This window comes from Fukomys damarensis, unplaced genomic scaffold, assembly GCF_012274545.1.
Source record: "Fukomys damarensis isolate Sample0158 unplaced genomic scaffold, DMR_v1.0_HiC HiC_scaffold_16, whole genome shotgun sequence".
Classification (NCBI taxonomy): Eukaryota; Metazoa; Chordata; class Mammalia; order Rodentia; family Bathyergidae; genus Fukomys; species Fukomys damarensis.
In genome coordinates, this window is record NW_022900928.1 from 26,826,089 (window position 1) to 26,839,943 (window position 13,855).

Consider the following 13,855-nt stretch of genomic DNA (forward strand, 5'->3'; position numbering starts at 1 on the left):
ATACCAAAAAAAAAAAAAAAGTCAAAGATGCTGTCTTTATGTTTACATTCTAATGGAAGAGACAGCTAATTAGCAATAGATATAATGTAAATTAATTAAAGGAAAATAAATTATGTGGTAAGCTACAAGTGGTGTGGAGGGGCAGCAAAAAAGGGATTGAAAGGATAGAAAGGTTCCAATTTTAAATAGATTTGTCAAGTGAAGCCTCAGGAGAGGGAGGCTCTAAGATGGTATTTGAGCCAAAACTTGAAGACAGTGTGGGAGTTAATCCATGGAAAGAGTCCTCCTGAAAGAGGCACCAGTAGATCCGAAGGCCTTGAGGCCTGGTTGCCTGGGTAAGGAGGCCTGTAATTGGAATGGAGGAGCCAAAGGAAAAGGAGATCAGAGGTTCCGAGAATCTGCTTGGACACTGAGCCAAATGGGAAGCCATGGCCAAGTTCTGAGCAGAAGATCCAATCTGACTTCCATTCCCAAAGGGCCAGCCAGGCTGCTGTGTGGAGAACACCACAGTAGGATGAGGTAAGAACCAGTGAGCCAAGTAGGGGCTATTGCTGAAATCCAGAGGAGACATCAACCTGGGCTTGGGACCAGGTGGCAGCAATGGAGGTGGGACGCAACAGACTGAGGCCGGGTGTGTGTTGAAGGAAGAGCCAACAGGATTCCTGATGGATCAGATGGGGTTGGGGATAAAAGGAGAAGCAGAAGATACCTGCAAATTTGTGCAGATGGTGAACTTGCGATCTAGAGATGGTCGGGCGAGGAACCACACAGCTGGTCAGTGGGTGGGATGGGAGAGTGAAGAATGGGCCCAGGTGAGCAAAGGCCCCTAGGTCTTCGGCAGTGTCTGAGGAAGGCAGGGCAGTGTAAGGGAAAGGACTGTCACTACCAGTCACAAACCAGCCCCGGGGCAGCTGGGTGTTGATTTGATCAATGTTTTTTGCCTCTTGCCCTGAATTTTCCTATGATGGTCTTTTAATTGGATCTCTTTGTACCAAGACCATGGACTGAGCTGAGCAGATGCCAAATTATTTGCTTATTATTAAATAGATTAGGAAATGACCCTCCATCTTGGGCTGCCAGAAAAATCAAACCAGCTGAACAGTTTCTCTGAAGAGTGACACAGCGCTTGGTGCTTTGCCTAATTGCTGCTCAAGCTGGAGCAGAACTTGTCATCATCCACATGGTGGAGGTTTTACAAGCATGTAAAATGCAACTGTTGTGGGGTCAGAGAAGCTTCCACCAAAATTTCAAGAAAAAGAAAAAAGAAAGCCTGGGAGGCCAGGCAGTGTGCCCCTGAGCAGGGCAGTGCATGGAGCCATGACAGTGAGTCTGAAACTGCAGTAGAGACCCCAGGAAGTTGGAGATGCCAGGAACGTGGGAAATCTGCTGAGAAAAACCACAGGCAGGGCCGGAGATTTAGCTCAGTGATTCCACCACCTGCCTCGCAAGCGCAAGGACCCAAGTTCAATCCCTAGTATCAAAAAACAAAACAAAACAAAAAAAACAAAAAACCAAAAAAAAACCCTACAGGCAGTCAGTAGAGCCGCCCTAAGGGAGAGCCCATGAAGGCTGCAGCCAACAAAGCCATAGGGGTGGGGCTGTTCAAGCCTTTTGGAGCTTCCTGTTAACAACTTGCCCCCAGCTGCCAGACATGAGCCTCCAGGATCTAATGTTTACTTTGCCAGATTTCAGCCTTGCTCTAGTCTGACTTCCTTCTATATCCTTATTCTTTCCTTTTGGAATGGAATATTTACCCTGTGTCATTATATATTGAAAATGTTTAACTTTGTGATTTTTACAGGGGCTCACAGCTAAGAGTTTGCTTTGTGTCTCAGAGGAGACTTTGGACTTGGACTTCTGAACAATACTGAAACTGTTAAGATTTTGATGACGCTTAGAGATGGACTAAATGTGTTTTATATATTGAGATGGACATGAGTCTTTCAGGGGCCAGACGTAGAATGTTATGGTTTAGCTCTAACATGTGCCCCCACATTCTCATGTGTTTGGAAAGGACTGGATCATGAGTACTACACTCATCAGTGGAATCAGTAGCTAAATGTGCTGTTAGGATGTGGGGCCAGTTGGAGGTGAGTCACTGAGGACATGACCTGGAAGGCTGTATTTGGGTCCCCAACTTCTCCTTTCTCTGCTTCCTGGTTACCATGGGTTCAGTACTTTTCCCTCTGCCATGCAGCTCTGTCTCCCTGTGTCTGTAATGGAACCAGCAGAACTTGACTGAAACTGTGAACCAAAGTAAATCTCTCCTCTTTTACATTGTGGGTGTTGGGTATTTTGTCCTATTGATGAGAAAGTGACTGAGACTGTTGCTATATTGCCCACAATGGGCTGAGACTTGTCATCCTTCTGCCTCAGCCTCCCAGAGTGCTGGGATTACACACATGCACCATGAATGCATGCCTGGCTTTCTTTTATTTTCACGCAATGTGTTCAAGGCACCCAAGCTCTGACATTAATACCATCTCTTGTTTCTCTGGATCAGTATCTTTCATGTATCTGACATACTCCTCTCCAGGATCTGTAAGCTAGGGGAAAGCTATTCCAACTTAAAGTTACTGCTGAACCCCCTGTTAATGCCTGAGGGATGGAGAAAATGCTGGTTAAAATCCAGAACAGTTGTAAGAGTGTAAGGAGATCTGTAATGGTTAATTGTAGGTGTCCATTTGATTAGGTGAAGAGATACCCAGAGAGCAGGTAAAACATTATTCCGAGATGTCTATGAGGATATTTGTGAAAGAGATTAACATTTGAATTGGTGAACCGAGTAAGAGGTGGCCCTCCCCAATGTGGCACATGTCACCCAATCCATTGAGTGCCTAAGGACAACAAAAGGCAGAGGAATAGCAAATTTGTTCTCTCTGTTTGAGCTGCAACATCCATCTTCTGCCTTTGGACATTGTGTTCCCGGCTCTCAAGCCTTTAGACATGGGCTGGATTGCATCACAAGCACCGAGCTCTCCAACTTGCAGGCAGCAGATTTTGGGATTCTTCACCCTCCAAAGCAGAGTAAGTCAATTCCCATATCAAGCAAGTATATATACACACACATTTCTCTTAGAGCCATTAAGCAGTCTTTCTTCAAATCAACTCTTATTCCCTCCTCTAATGGATATTCTTGGTTTGAAGAGAAAGCCATTGCTTTCTCATCTCCTGAGTGTCTTACAGTCAGGTTTCACTGTGCTGTTATTTATACAGGGACCTAAAGAGACATTCTTTCATCATTTTTGGGAGCCCCTCTGTGTCCTGATTCTCTCCAAATCCTAACACCTACTTAGTCCAGAAGTCATGTGGAGAAAAGTTGCACACCACAACTTGCCTACCTAAACCCAGAAGCGCCAAATGTTCTAGAAGGTTGTCACTCTTGTCAACATTTGTCTGGAGGAGGTAGCAGGACTCCAGTGAAAACCTTTCCAATAGTGCAAGGGTTCAACTGGACTAAGCCACCTTGGTCTCCTCCTTTTCTGCTGTCATGCTTACTACCTTTGCTTTTGTTCTTCTGGCCTTCTTGGTTCCCTTTGACAACATAAGAGCCTCTGGAAACCACATCCTCAAATGCTAGTGGATGGAGACATTGCCGCACAAACCATACCCCCTCTCTGGTGAGTAAGGATATTTGTCCTCTCTGCAAGAGAGAAGGAAATCAGAGCTTTTTTTTCCCTGGAGTCGTATATCTATCCCCTTACTCTCAAACTTTGAGGAAAAGGTAATCAACCATAAAGAACAATTCTGATTTTTTAAGTTAAATTTTTATTTATTTTCTTTTTAATTCTTAAATTTCTGATGCTGGAGTAAAGCTCAAGGCATTCCCAAGACTAAACACATTCTCTACCATTGAGCTACATCCTTAGCTCTGTTTATTTTTCTTTTTATTTGTGCATTTATTTATTTATGGCACTGGGGGTTGAACCCAAGACCTTTACATTGGACTACATTCCTGCACCTTTTCTGCTTTTTAAATTTTTTTTAAATTAAAAACTTTTTTTTTTTAATTTTGAGACAGGTTCTCACTAAGTATCACAGGCTAAATTTTTATTTTTAATTGACAATAATTGTATGTATTTATAAGGTACAATATGAGATCGAGAGATGGATTACAGACTTTACATTAATTCTTGCATGATAATTTCCAATGAAGTTCAGCATTAATCTATCAGTATTTTTCTCATATTTTATGAATTGCCAGAAGCCCTAAGTGTGTATCATGTGTCAACACAATAAACCATTAGTTAATGAAGGAAACGCTTGACACCACTACAATTGTGACATAATTAATGCCAAAAACAGAACTAAAGTAGAATATTAAGAAGAGAACTGGATAGTAGTCAGAACCTCAGTTAAGGTGGGGTGGGAGATGCCAAATAGTACAAAGTACTGCACAATATCATCTTAAGTGACGTCAAGTATTCTGAAAAAACATTTAGTTTTTCCTGTGTTTTGTCATGTGTCATTTAAAACCTAAAGTTGGATAAATAAACTTTTGTTATTTAATTTTACAATGAGATTTAGCAGGGGAAAATGAGTGGGATGTTGACAATAATCAAGTCTATTCCTAGAAAAGCTGAGTGAGCCTTAAACCTGGTCTCCTCAGTAAGACCATAAACATCATTTAGGACAGAGATGACTTCCTATATTTCCTCCAAAGCTTCCCCCTGCTTCCTAATTTATGTGGTAGACACATAGAGTTCAGGGACTATCAGGTGAACTGGAATATCATGTTATGCTATTTAAATACAGAACAGTGGTTACAATGGTGCCAGGCACTGAGCTGAGTCTTGCCTACACCACCTCAGTTAATCCTCAAGCCACTCAGGAGAACAAAGCTGTGTTCCCGTTTCACAGGTGACTAGAGCAGTGAGTGAAGACGCCTTAGCTCACTGCTGTGGAATCCAAACCTAGGCTCGGCCCTGCCTAGATGGTGTCCTGCACCCACCCTCCGTTGTTCCTGTTGTTGGGCTCCAATGCTCCAGGTACAGATCCTTTACTTGGGCAAGACCACTGAATTCTCTGGGCCTCAGTTTCTCCCTCTGAAAAATGGGATCAATCAACCATTCTGCATAAGGCTTAAGAAGGTTAATATATTAATTGATGCAAAATTATTTAGAAAATAGTAACTCCCCACACTAACAGTTTATGAAAACTTTCAATGTTTCTCAACAAGGGCACTATCAGGCCCCAGCATATGAGTACCTTTTTTATTGTGATAGCTTTTTTTTTTTTTTTTTTTTTTTTTTAAGAGTATGGCTGTATCAATATTTTCTTGATGTGTCTTTTTTTTTTTTTTTGTTGTTTTTTTTTTTTTTTTTTTTTGGAACCAGGGATTGAACTCAGGTCCATTGCACTTGCAAGGCAGGCCACCAAACTGCTGAGCTAAATTCCCCAACCCTGTGATATCTTGATCTAAGAAAATGATGTATTTCTTTCTAATAATTTTCAACTAAATAATACATTCCTTTGGTTCAAACAAAAATAATTAAAAGGTAAACAGTGAAGAGTCTCCCTCTCATCAACCCTGGTAAGTGATTGGGTTAGTGGTCACTTCTTTATCTTTCCTGATAATTGTATGCATACGCAAGCTCTAGAAGCTGTGTGTTCTTTTTCATGCTTCATATATAAAAGTCTGCATACTATACACATATTTCTACATATAACTTTCTTCTGAAAGTTTCTTGAAGGGCTTTTTTCACTGATGCACAAAATGCTTTCTTGTTCTGTTAAACAACCACAAATTTATTTAACCAGCTCCCCATGGGTAGACATTTAGGTTGTTTCCATTATTTTGATATTGATTTGTTGATTTCTTAAAGAGCTGAAGTGAATAAAAACATCAATTTTTTCTTCATTATGAAGTTTAAGCCATTTTACCAAACAATAATGTCTGCTTGAATCTCAGATTCAATAAGTCTGTCTGCTTTAAAATGAACAAGGATCTACATTGGACTATTCTCAAGTTACAGACTGTACAATATCATGCTGTGTACATATGTTATCTGTCGATTTTTTTAAATGTTTTTTTAAAAGAGCCCTGTTGGTGCCAAGGGAAGAATTTGTCCCCTATTGCAATGCTTGGCTGTCATTAATCTGGCTGCTTGTTCCATGTGTTCCAATTATTTTACCATCTCAGGGACTTATAGTACCAAGGGCAGCAGAGGTCATGGGACTCCACGGGCAGTTTAAGCAGCAGACCTCTGCGGACTGTCACCCCCTTTTCCTCCAGCACTATACTCCTTTTAATGCTGCTGGAGACCATGTTAACTTTGTCACCAGGAGGAATCTTGTGGGCACCAGTCTGCTGGAAGTGAGACACATGGGGTCTTGGATCAATTGGCTTACAGGCAGAAGAGAAACCCAGAGCCCCAAGGAAGAGCAACCAGAGAAAGAATTCTTAGGTCATGGACTTGTGAATTAATACTTAGCTGGGCAGTTGGAATGTGGTAAGAATGTGAAATGGGCAACTTCCAGGAAAGGCTGCTTTTATATATGATATAAGCTGGCTGCTGGACTGACAGGTCAAGCTCCAAGGCCTCAGGAAGCCGGCTGAGAGTCCTGGAGCTACGGCCGGGGCTGAGAGAGCAGCACTGGCCCCTACTGCAGGCGACAGACACCCCAAGTCTGGGAGTGATGAGGCAAAGGAAGTCTTGAGGGTTGTTGAAAATGCCAGACATAGCTCACCCAGCCATGGGTCTTGGTGGACACCTGCCAGCTGCTAAAGCTTCTGAGACCAAGGCCTGCAGCTGGGAGGAGGCAGAGAAGGGAGGGATGAAGAGGAGGCAAGCTTGCTGCCAGACAACTTAGCTAAGGCTTCTTGGCTTCCTGGAGCCAGAGTTGAGGCCTGACTCTTGGGCCCCACTGTGCTCCTGCCATCCCCTCCCTTCCTTTTCCAGTCCCACTCCCTTGGCCTCAGCAGCAGTGCTTTGCTGTGCTTCTCATCTATTGCTCTGGCTGCTCCTCCTAAGTTTCAACTGTAAGCATGTTCTCTTCCCTCTAACTGAAAGATCCATCCCAAAGATGGCAAAATTGACCCCACCCATCCTTTGACCTGGAGGACCCAGCATGAAGCTGGTGAGTCCCACATTTGTTTCTCAATCCTGGCTGACCGGATTTGATTTTATAGACGAGCCACCAAATGTTTCTGCCTAGATGTGAGTGCAAAGTTCAAACCACTAAGCTAAGCTAATCAGAGTGAACACGTCTGGAGCCTGGAACATAGTCTCCATGGAAATCAAAGTGATACTCTGCATACTCAGGCAGACCTGGGGACAGTGGATGGATCAAGCAAGAAAGGCTGAGGGTTGAAGGGAGGGTGAAACAGTCAGGACCACCAGGTCTAGACCCACCTCACACTCCAGCTCCCACACAGACTCCCTCCTCCCTCCTCCACTTCCCTGGGAGGATCGGAGCTCAACCTCTAAGAGCAGACAGGGTTCCCATTCTATAGCAGCTGCTGTGAGTCCCTGCCTGACCAGCAAGCAGGTTATCACATACTCTAGCCCTAAATTCTCTCTGAGAACCTCAGGCTCTGCCTGGGGTTTTTCTCTGGACTTTGCAGCACACTTGGCCAGAAGTGCAGAAAGTTTTTTGGTCAGCTTTAACCAATGACAGCTAGATTTGGTGGACAAGTGCTCCAGCTTCCCTGCCTCTGAAGGAACATCTTGGAGGCATGTTCTGTGTGGCTTCAGAGAGAGATTCCCAACAGGACTGATGCCCAGTGGTGATCTGCTTGGCAGTCACCTGGCTTGGTCTCCTTGCTTTCCCTGGATCACCTCCAAAATAAATTACTTGTACTTGAACCTTTGCTTGAGGGTCTGCTTCTGCAGCCAAACAGGACACCCTCATCCTGTCTCTCACATTCACATCCAATCTGTCTAAGTCCTGCTGAGTCTACAACCAACGAACCCCTAAATCTGTCCTGTAATCATCTCCTCGCTTACCAGCCCTCCTCTGTCCTTCCCACCCTAGTCACTAGCTGGACTCCAGGCCTGGCCTCTATAATGTCTGCCCTGTCCCTGTGCACAGCAGCCAGGACAAGCCAGCTTTCTAAACACAACTCTGCGTATGACCCAACCCACCACTACTTAAACACTTCCTGGGGTCCTCCTGGACTTGAAATAAACCTGTCATTTAAGACCCTGCCTGACCTGGTCATACCCTCTCTTCTGCCTTATCTTATCCCATTCCTCTTTCCCACTGGACTCTCAAAGACTGAAGCTTGACCGTCCCTGAATTTTCCACGCTCAACCCCAGCTCCTTCAATTGCTTCCCCCTCTCCCAGAAACATCTTCCCCTTCTTTACTCAGAGAACCGTAATTATTTATTTTTTTTAGCACTGAGCCTAGGCTGTACTTGTGCCTTGATCCTCCTTCTACCCTTCTCCCTCTCCTAGGCTGGGCCAGGGGCCCCTCTGAACTCCTGTGCCTCTGTATGGTTCACATCTCTTTGTCACAAAGCCCACCAAGTCCTGCTCTAGCCTCCCCAACACTCTCCAAGGGCGCCTGCCAAGAACCTCTAACTCCCATGCCCTGCACACACCCACCACATAGCAGGCGTCGGAGAAGAAATGAATGAATGATGATAATGCTAGCTCTAAATCCCCAGAGAATCTGACGCTTGTTCCTTCATTTAGATATTTGCAGAGCTCTGTGCCAACAGTGGGGGAAATAGGCTGGAGAGCCACAGACACGGTGCCTGCTCTAGAGCTCTGGTGCTGGGAAAGACAACATCAGGCCAAAGTGCTTGGGTGTGACAGAGGCCCACCCACACAGGAGGCTTGGGAGCCAGAGGAAGCCCTCGGCCCTGTTGGGTCAGGAGGGGGCCTGAGAAGACTTCTGAGGGCGGGGGTGAGCTCTGTCCTGGCCCCACCCATCCTGTCCATCTCTACAGAGCAAGGAGGGCATTGGGGGAGTCAAGAGGGAAGGAGAAGACATCATGTACCCCCACAATCTCTCCACATTTATTTTTTTCAAATAATATTGAAATTACCAGTAATCACCAAGGATTTCTGCATAATATAAAGTTGCACTGTCCAATACGATACCTATTAGTCACAAAAGACTTTATTTATTTGCAGTACTAGGTATGAAACCCAAGGACTCACATGCTAGACAAATGCTCTCCCTCTGGAGTTACACCCAAAGCCCACAGGCTATTTAAATTGAAATTAATTTAAAATTAAAAATTGAGTTCCTCTATTGCTCTAGATACATTTTGTGCTCAACATGTAACCAGAGGCTACCATCCAGGACACCACATATACTTCTACCACCACAGAAAGTTCTAAAGCCTCTAAAGCACTGACTCCATTTCCAGGGAGCTCTGTTTCCTCCCACACTGAAGAGCTCCTGCACATGGAGGACAAGACATATCCTACGTCTTTCACTGTCCTGCCTTCCTGATGAGCTTGATCACTTTTATATTTTCTTTCAATGATGGCCTTTTCTGAGTCTTCTCTCAGCCTTACCTAGTTTCTTCTCAGGCTTACCCACTTTCTTAGGAAACAATTTCACTGAAGAACACAGGAAAGGTAACAAGTGTGCAGCAAAATAAGTCTAAATGACAGCAGCCGGAGACATGATCCTGTCCTGTGGAGGAGATGCTGGGTGAGACCCCCACTCTCTGTTCCTCCCACCCGGGTCCAGGTTGGTGATCATGGGCAGACTTGGAGGGTCAGGTTTTCTACAAGTCACTGCCATAACAAATATGGAAAGACTGAGAGTTCAGACAGCCAGCAATGTCTGAATAATAGTCTGTTTCTCCATTCCCCTGGGGATGAGTATATACCAGTGTTCCCAGTGTTTGTTTTGTTCCTGGTGTTTTGCTATTAGATACGATGCTGTGATGGGCATTTCAACACATGCAAGGGTTCCTGTTGGTTGTACACAGTGAATTAGAACATTCCGTCTTGGACTATATGCATCTCCAACTCCCCTGGATATTGACAAAGTATCCTTCAATCTTCTCTGTGTTCGATTGCTAGTCTCCCAAGAGGTGTATACAGGTTCCCTTTTTACCTACTCAACAAAACTGGTATTATCAAATGTTTTAACTTTTGCTAATAGACATGGTACATTGACACTTTAATTTAAAGTTCCCTGGTTGATAGTGAGGATGAGCATCTTTTCATACATGTATTGGCTGTACTCATTTTTATTTTTTGTTTGTTTTTTGGGGGGGTACCAGGGATCAAACTCAGAACCCTTTGCTTGCAAGGCAGGTGGCAGAATCACTGAGCTAAATCCCCAGCCCTGTGCTCATTTTTAAATTAGGTTGTTTGGCTTTTGCCTATTGATGTGTAGGAGCCATTTTTCTATGTTGAGTAATAGTTCTTTGTTATATGTGTTACAATGATCTCTCAGCCTGCTGTCTGTCTTTTCACTTTTTTCTTTTGTTTAGTGTTTTTGGATGAAGAGAGCTTTTTTTTATGATACTGAGTTTCCAATATTTTCCTTTTTGTTGTTGCCGCTACTGCTTTTGTTTTAAAAAATCATTCCTAATCCTAGGCCATAGCAAGGATTCAATATATATTTGTTGAATAACAGCTGTAGCCGATCCTAAAGCAAGCACTAGCATTTGTCTGAGTGCTGCAGATACTAGGCTAAAGTGACAGGGGCTGGTGGTGCTGTCACTGAAATGAGAACATGGGGAAGAGGCCCTGTAGTACTCCAAGGGTAGACATCCAAGGATCAGTTGGTCTGGGACACAGGGAAAAAGTTGGGCTAAGTGTGCCGTATACTTGGGTAAGAAGAAATGGTGCTCTTTCCCAAGAAGCATGTGCAGAGCATGCAGGATAGAGAGTAGAACAGAGCCCTGAAGAGAGGAGAGACAGAGCTCCCTGGGGAGAAGTCTGGGAAAGGAAAGGACCCAGAAGAATGCTGTGCAGGCTGCATGGGGAATCACTGAGTGTCCACAAATGACTGACTCAGATATACATATTGCCTCTGAGTCATGAAGATCACTGGATCCTTGGCTGGGTCACCTTGCAGATGCTCTGGAGGCAGAGGCCAGATTAGGTGGACAGAGGGTAACTCCTCCAAGAATGACAACAGTGAATGACCTTTCCTGTCTCAGGACATCTGTGCAGTCCCTCTGCCTGGGATTCTCTCCCCTCACCTCCATCTGCCTGAAGCCAGTGCTTCCTTATGGTCTCAGCTGAAATGTCACTTTCTCTGGGAAGCCTTCCCAGGTCTCCCAGTTTAAATTAGATGTCCCCCTTCCTGACTAATCTCTCTTCTGGTCTTTCACTTGTCCTTCTTAGCTGTGTGTGACACAATACACAGTTACTATTTGCATTAATTTGCAAGACTATTTGTCAACATGTGCTCTCCTTACTAGACTATAAATTCCACCAGGCCAGCATTGTCAGCACCGTCTAATTCTTCATCCCCAATGTGCCTAGCACAGACCCTGGCACCTAATAGGAACTGTGACTGTTGAGCAAAAGTTGCAGTGGTAGCCGGGAGGAAAGACTGGCTTATATTTGGAGACTGCAGGTCAAGAGAAAGTTTAGACATGAGGGAATTGGAGATATCTCTCCACTAGCCAGATCACAGGCAATGGAAGGGAAAAAGAGAGGGAAAGAGTGACATCAAGAGGGACTTTGACATTGAGGGGCCCCTACTGTGTACCAGGCTCTGTCCCCTTTATATCTATATCTATATCTATATCTATATCTATATCTATATCTATATCTATATCTATATATTTTTTTTTGTAGGACTCAGGATTGAACCCAGAGTCTTCATGCTGAGCTACATCCCCTTTTTAGCACATATTATTTTTTTTTTGGTAGGACTCAGGATTGAACCCAGAGTCTTCATGCTGAGCTACATCCCCTTTTTAGCACATATTTGTGATACATACTAAATATATTCACTGTGGGTAGTTGGTATACGTACATATCACACCTTAATCCTTTTTATTTGCCTTTCTCCTCCTCTCCTTGCCCCCCATCCCTAGATGTCCCTCCCATCAGCATAAGGTCTACCTACTATTTTCTATCCCCAGCCCTTTTTATCTTTTGAGACAGGATCTCAATAAATTGCTAAGTTTCCCAGGCTGGGCTCAAGTTTGCATTCCTCTTGTCTCAGTATCCCAGATTGCAAGGAATACTATGCTACCATGCCTGGCTCCTTAACAGTCACTGCCCCTAGCACCACTCCTATTCCCTCTGCCATCCTTGATCTGATGTCCCACTAACTGGGTGAACTGGAGCAAGCTAATCCCCCTGCGCCTCGGTTTCCTAATCTGTAAAATGACTGGTAAAAACAAGCTCCTGGGGTTGTTCTGAGCACCAGAAAGCACTGTATGGCATGGAAAGTACCATAAACCCATACTTCAGGTATACTTGAGTTCCATAATCAGGTTGTCTGGCTTTAAATCTAAGGTCTGCCACTTACCAATTTGGGCAAGTCACTTCATCTCTCCATGCATTGGTTTCCCCACTTGTGAAATTATGGTAATACTTCTGCAGTGCTACAAGGGTTAAATGAAGTAATACATTAACATAACGAGCACAAACCAGGTTTGGTGGTGCAATCCTGTAATCCCAGTATTCTAGAAGGCTGAGACAGGAGAATTGCAATTTAGTGAGACCTTGTCTCAAATTTTTAAAAAGTGTTTAAAAGGGCTGAGCATGTAGGTGAGTGGAAAAACCTTGGGTCCAATCTCCAATAACATAATTAATTAATTAATTTTAAAAATAGCCCAATGTCTGGGACACACCTGCTCAAGAAACTACAATTAATATTCTTCCTCTCCCTTGTTCTGACCCCCTAACCTACCCCTGAAGCCGCAGATTGGCAGGAGGAAAGATGGGAGAAATCACCATTCCGCTCATCCTCACTCCAAGCACCAATACAAATAGAGAGACTGAGGCCAAAGAAGCTAGGAGTCACAAAGGAATCCAAACTTCAGTTCCGCGGCCCAGGAGTCTTCCTTTCAGCCTGCCGCTTAATCCTGACTCTGTAACTGCCTCCTGGTCCCTCGTGGGCGGGCAGCCCAGCCTCATCCTGGCTGGGCGGGACTCAGGCGAGAGTGCCAAGGCTGCCTGGCCACAGCCCCTCCCCGCGAGTTTGGTCTGCTGTGCGGGGCGCCACTTGGGGCTGGAGCAGCAGCTGCCGCCTGCACAAGCTCTGTCTGGACACTGAGATCGTGGGTTCGCTGCCCAGCACGTCAGGAGCGACATCTCCACACCTGTGGCCGCTGGGACTTCACTCCAAGGTGAGGGCTGGAGCCTCGAGGAGATCATGGGGACTGGGCACGGGTGAGGGGTTGCAGGCTCACTACCCTTCCTGGTGGGATTTCCCCAGGGTGAGTCCTTGTATGTGTGGGTGGCTAGGCAGTGTGTAAGGGCTTGCTGGGAGCAGTGGGCTGTGCATAGTTGGTATGTGGTATGTGCACGGTGTACCACGTGGGACCCACAGATGCGGACTGCGCCCACAACAAGGGTGTACGGTGCCTGTCTATAGCTGGATGTGACTTTTTCAGCAAGGATGGTCCAGAGGCTCTACCATGAGTGCTGTGTGACAGGGGCCTTAGCAACATGGTGTGCTGTGTGTGTTGTGCTAGCTGTGAGGTGTATGTTTTGTGGGGCACATCTGTTGCTTCCTGTGGTGTGCTGAGCCAGGTAATGAAAGGTGAGGAGCTTTTTTGTGTGCAATGCTTGTCACTTTTGTACCCAGCACCCCTGAAAACTTAAACTTGGGAGAGTGAAAGCTGATTCTGGATCTAGGAGGAGGAAGTATGACAGATCCCATGTGCTTGCTTGCATGTTCTCTCTCTCTCTCTCTCTCTCTCTCTCTCTCTGTCTCTCTCTGTCTCTCTCTCTCTCTCTCTCAGCTCC